The following is a 5,608-nucleotide window of genomic DNA, read 5'->3' as shown; positions in this document are numbered from 1 at the left end:
AGTCTAAATATTTATTCTATTCTAAATCTAACTATACAAATCTAAATCTAAAATCAAATAAACCAAATAACATTAAATAGAAGAAGGATGAAAAACATTTCAAATGAGTGAAGAAGCAACCGCTGTAGGTGAAAACACAGAAGGAGAGTGAGAGTAGTAAGTGGTTGGTGCAGTAAAGGAGACCTGTACAGACACCCCAGATCGGGAAAGCTCCTGGAGATCTCCTCCCGAATTGAGGAGACCTGTAGCGATCTGTTGCAGATTGGATTTGCTCCATCCTAAATCCTAAAGCCAACAAGCTTTTCTCAACTTCCTTTAGTTGAATTTTCTAACAAAAATACTATATGTATACTAAATTTTATGAAGAGGAAGTATCTAATTTGAGTGTCCACCTAGCATGATTGATTTTCTAAGAAGATATACAAATAGACTTCCTATAAATTATACCATATACTACCCACAAAGCTTTGCAATTACATTCATTCCAACCAGTTGAGTAAATTTGCAATTAAAATCAAGGCGTATATATATCCAATTACCTGAAGCAGCAGTTACACCAACACCATCTTTGCTTGGTATGATCAGTATAGTTGAATCTCTTAAGAATGACCAACATTTTCATTCCTTTCCACAGCATCTTTCTCAACAATATCATCAATCTGAACCGTTTTATTCTCTTCAGTGTTGCTCCCATCACCGCCATCAGCACCTCCATTGTCATCCAAAGATATCAATTTACCATCCTCAGCAGTCTCTCTCTTCAACCTCGAAACCCTCTCACACAATTCAATGAACTTCCTCTTCCTATACGCCTCATGGGCGCCATGGCCCTCCTCCTTCCTCAATCCATCAACCCCACTCTTGTCAGCATCCCATTTCTTTTTCTCTTCCAATAATCCGCACTTCTCAGCTTCCAATTCAATGATCCTCTTCATAAGATCCTCAACAACCCCTCTCTGATCATCCCATTTCTTCTTCTCTTCCAAGAGCTCAGACTTTTCAAACTCCAACTGCATGTTCCTATCCCTAAGAGACTCACTCACACCCTTTTCTTTCTCCAATTCGTCATTCATCTCCAAACAATGCATGCACTTTCCAGCAATGCTCGAATCAGAACCGACATTCTCCTCTTTCTTAACCTCAACGACGACCTTTGCTCCTCCATTTCTGAACTCCCTGAGATGTGATTCGGGGTTCAACTTATCCGAGCTTTGGATACTGTCTTTCACTTTGAGGGACGCGATTTCCTTTTCCTTCTGTTGAATCGCCACGATGAGGTGTGATTCCCTTTCGAGCAAGGCGCGTTCGACTCGGTCAAAATCGCGAGTGAGGGTGGCTCGCAACTCGGACACGAGGGTGGGGATGGGTGTGTCGTTTTGGTTGTTGTGAGGGTCGTTTTTGTTGGTTTGAGCAGCCGAAGCCCCTCGCAATGAGACCGAAACGGTTTTTGGCGTTTGGGGTCGGAGAGACATGTGGGATGCCGGAAAAGAAGAAGCTTGAAAACCGAGATGGCGAGATGTATTGAGAATGAGAAGGGAGGTTAAAGGGTGGTGGAGAATTGTTTTCAATTGAATTTGATGGCGCTAAAAAAAAAAAGGCTTGTGGGAAGGCGACTGTTGATTGCTGAATGCTAATTGCTAATTGCTAATTGCTAATTGCTAATCGCTATCCCTGTTAATTGCTAAGTATTAAACGACGCAGTTTGATGGGGATTCATAAACCGATAAAGTCATCCTTCCCTTTATATTTTTACTAATATTTTCCACTACTTTACACCATAGTTATTAGAATTGGACTGAACCGATCAGTTTAATCGAAAACCTAATAAACCAATAATCTAGTCAGTTTGGTTTATGATACAGACCATTTCTATAATTAACTCGGTCAATAATGATTAAATTCGTTAAAAATCATACAGTTTAACACGAACCAGTATGATTAAAGCGCATGACCCGCGTGTCTTCACAGTGCACCGATGGACATGCTGGATTAAATGTAGGCTTTAGCACTAGTTCACATGAAAAATGCTCTAAGCCAGACATTTTTCTTTGACAATTATAGACTAATAATAAAATTATACTAACAAAGTTCACATAAAAATGCTTTAAACCTATAATCATACACTACTTCATGGAATTAGCTATAGTGAAAAAAGTTGAAGAAGGTGCTGCAAAATCTTTTTTAGAAGATGCCTGTTATGTGGTGAAGATGAGAGCTGTACAATAGAAGGTCCAGTTTTCGTTATACTCCTTATTTTTTAATAATTAAAAATATGCCCAAGAGATTAAGTATAAGTATGCTGAAATGGATGGTATTAGTGTATATAGTGAAGATATTGGGCTTTGGTTAAAAAGATAGATTGGGCCGGTAATTTTTTTGTAGCGTCAGTTTCCATGAAATGAAGTAAATGAGAAAAAAAAAAAGTTAACCCTACTAGAGCTTTAGTTTAGGTTTATAGGATTGGGCCCAGTTGGGTGGGATTTGATTGGTTTTCCATTGGAAAAAAAAATAATAGTTTAATTAGTTTATAGTGTGGGATGCATGTGGTATGCCACATCCTTGAAGGTTAAAAAATATTGGGAAGTAAAGTAACTGACTTCATTTACGGATCAATGCATGAACAAAAAAAAAATAAAAAATAAGAATCAATATGTGCGTATGGTATGAATATTGTAGATGTTTATATTTTTGAGGACTACTCAGGTTAAATTTTTATTTTTCTAATTGAAATTTCTTATGTTATGCAAAATTTGAAAGTCTAAATTTCACCAAATCACTCAAACTTAAATGTTAATTATAGTTTCTTTTTTTTTTTTAAATCAAGAACTTAATTATTTACTAACTCCTATAATGTGAACTTCATTGGGTTTAATTGTTAGTCATTTAGTAAACATTAAAATTATAATTTGTCATTTATGTGTTTATATTGATTTGTATAATATTATATTTTTATTTATGTATTTGTAAGTTTAATGTTATTTATTTAAGTTAGTTACGCACATAATAAAATGTCCAAAATTTTATTTATACAAAGTTACATGATACGTATAGAAAATAATAATGATAAAATACTCATAGACTGGGGTTTTGAACTCCAAACTAATTACCATATAATATTTTGTACGCTTGTAGTGCTATTAATAAAAAATAAGTAATAATAATTCTATACATGTATAAGTAGGTTTATATGTTGGCCAGTTTTCTGGTGGCACAAGAAATGGTGTTTAGTGGTGGCCAATTGTTGACCCACCAATAAATGTATGACACTTGGCAAAAAGATTACAAAAGGAAGCTTGCTTAGTACTGAAAATGATAAAATTTGTTTAATTGGATTCTCTTGCTCTTTTTTCTTTTTTTCTTTAGACGTTGATAGTAGATTACTGTACAAGATGTCTCTGGTACGGGTTGAGAGATGGATCGAGAACTTGCGGGTTGAGGCAGATGCCGGATCACTTGCCTGGAGCAATGGGGGGTGGTACCTGCAAAGACACTCCGACGCTCAAGTCAGAATGGATCTAAGAGGTAGAAGGTGTGAGGAATGAATGAATACCTGGAGGGACCTGGGTCCTCTATTTATAGATGATGGTGAATATCTTATCTTATCTTATTTGGCTAAGATAAGGGAGACGTTTGAATTATCTTATCTTATCTTATCTTATTTGGCTAAGATAAGAGAGACGTTTGAATTCGAAAGTTGGTTAGGAGCTCTAGTGGGCTGGTTCCGGGCCTTCTGGAAGGGCGAAGGGGGTCGGACCCTGGTAACCGAGTTCGGGGACCGTTCTGGGTGTAGGATCCGTGGGCCGGATTCGTAACAGTTGCCCCCGGAGCGAGAGAGTGAGGGTGCTCGGTCTCATCGCTGGAGAAACATTTTCCTCGCCATTGTGGTTTGGCAAGGAGATCGTTGTTTGGTTTTTCCGATCAAGGTCAAGGATTTGGGGAGTTCCTAGCCGTTTCATGGTTAGGCCAGGAGCGCGTTGTTTGGGCGTCTCATCACATGCCGGGTTTGATGACCGTTCCTAAGAAGGGCTCGGAGATCGGGTCTGGAACAGTTGCCCCCGGAGCATGAGAGTATGCTTTCTTGGTCTCAATGCTAAGTCATTGGAGAGTCTGATTCTCTGTAGTTCGGGAGACTGTGAGAGGCCTGAAAAAGGCGTGACGTCATCATGTACCAATTGGTAGGATGTTGGTCAATATGGATTTCCGCGAATTGGAAGACCGTCAGCTCATGCTTGTTTTGTGTGGCCTTTTTTGGGCCGTTATTGTGAACTTATTTTAGGCCTCTTGGTGGGCCGATTTCAAGACTTTGTTTATTTAGCTTATTTGGATTCCCGTTTTGTTGGCTTTGCGGGTGATCGATTCACGAGTCACTATTTTTGTTATTTGGATATCCGTTTTATTGGCTTCGGGGTGATCGATTCCCGGGTAGCCGTTTCCTTATTTGGATATCCGTTTTATTGGCCTCGGGTGATCGATTCCCGGGTAGCCGTTTACTTATTTGGATATCCGTTTTATTATTTGGATATCCGTTTTATTGGCTTCGGGGTGATCGATTCCTGGGTAGCCGTTTACTTATTTGGATATCCGTTTTATTATTTGGATATCCGTTTTATTGGCTTCGGGGTGATCGATTCCCGGGTAGCCATTTACTTATTTGGATATCCGTTTTATTGGCTTCGGGGTGATCGATTCCCGGGTAGCCGTTTGCTTATTTGGATATCCGGTTTATTATTTGGATATCCGTTTTGTTGGCCTCGGGGTGATCGATTCCCGGGTAGCTGTTTACTTATTTGGATATCCGCTTTATTATTTGGATATCCGTTTTGTTGGCCTCGGGGTGATCGATTCCCGGGTAGCCGTTTGCTTATTTGGATATCCGTTTTATTGGCTTCGGGGTGATCGATTTCCGGGTAGCCGTTTGCTTATTTGGATATCCGGTTTATTATTTGGATATCCGTTTTGTTGGCCTCGGGGTGATCGATTCCCGGGTAGCCGTTTACTTATTTGGATATCCGTTTTATTGGCCTCGGAGTGATCGATCCCCGGGCCGCTATTTTTGTTATTTGGATACCCGTTTTGTTATTTGGATATCCGTTTTATTGGCTTCGGGGTGATCGATTCCCGGGTAGCCGTTTACTTATTTGGATATCTGTTTTATTATTTGTGGGTAGACCGATGTTGTTTGTCATAAGACGAGGTCTCCTGGTCCGAAGTCTCGTCGTACCGTGCTGCCATTGTACCTTTGGCTTATTCTCTATTTTAAGACTAGCTCACGTAGGTGTGCTATACTCCTGACCTTGTCTGCAAGGCCCTACTTTGCTTCTTTGTTGTTTCCTCCCATGGTTCTGCGTGGATTTTGGTGTGCATCGAGATCGGAAAGGAAGATTCTTGCTGCGTCTCGGGATCTCTTGCGTAGGGCTAAGCTGATGTTGTCGTATTCTACCGCGGTTTCCCGGTCTCCGTGGATGGTTCCGACGGAGCCATCTTCTGCCGTGAACTTCATTAGAAGGTATTTGGTAAAGATGACGGCGGAGAGGTCGTTGATTGTTTTCCTTCCGAGGATGACGTTATAAGCGGTGGAGTTCTTGAGGACCACGAACTCGGACAGGAT

At 40.0% G+C, this 5,608-nt stretch overlaps 1 protein-coding gene across 6 annotated transcripts in view; it reads right to left on the bottom strand.

Moving 5' to 3' along the window:
• Positions 1-1,697, bottom strand: part of LOC107616445 (protein MAIN-LIKE 1-like) — a 4,775-nt gene extending 3,078 nt beyond the window's left edge. For 5 of the 6 annotated variants that reach the window (XR_002358279.1, XR_002358281.1, XR_002358282.1 and 2 more), the window contains exon 1: positions 540-1,697. The gene's annotated coding sequence lies outside the window, so the exon portion shown is untranslated. The remainder of the gene's footprint in view (positions 1-539) is intronic. The other variant, XM_021117080.1, reaches the window with a different exon arrangement.

The sequence above is a fragment of the Arachis ipaensis genome, chromosome B01, assembly GCF_000816755.2.
Source record: "Arachis ipaensis cultivar K30076 chromosome B01, Araip1.1, whole genome shotgun sequence".
Taxonomy (NCBI): Eukaryota; Viridiplantae; Streptophyta; class Magnoliopsida; order Fabales; family Fabaceae; genus Arachis; species Arachis ipaensis.
The sequence above is the reverse complement of the archived record's forward strand: the minus strand, read 5'-3'. Positions and strand labels throughout refer to the sequence as shown.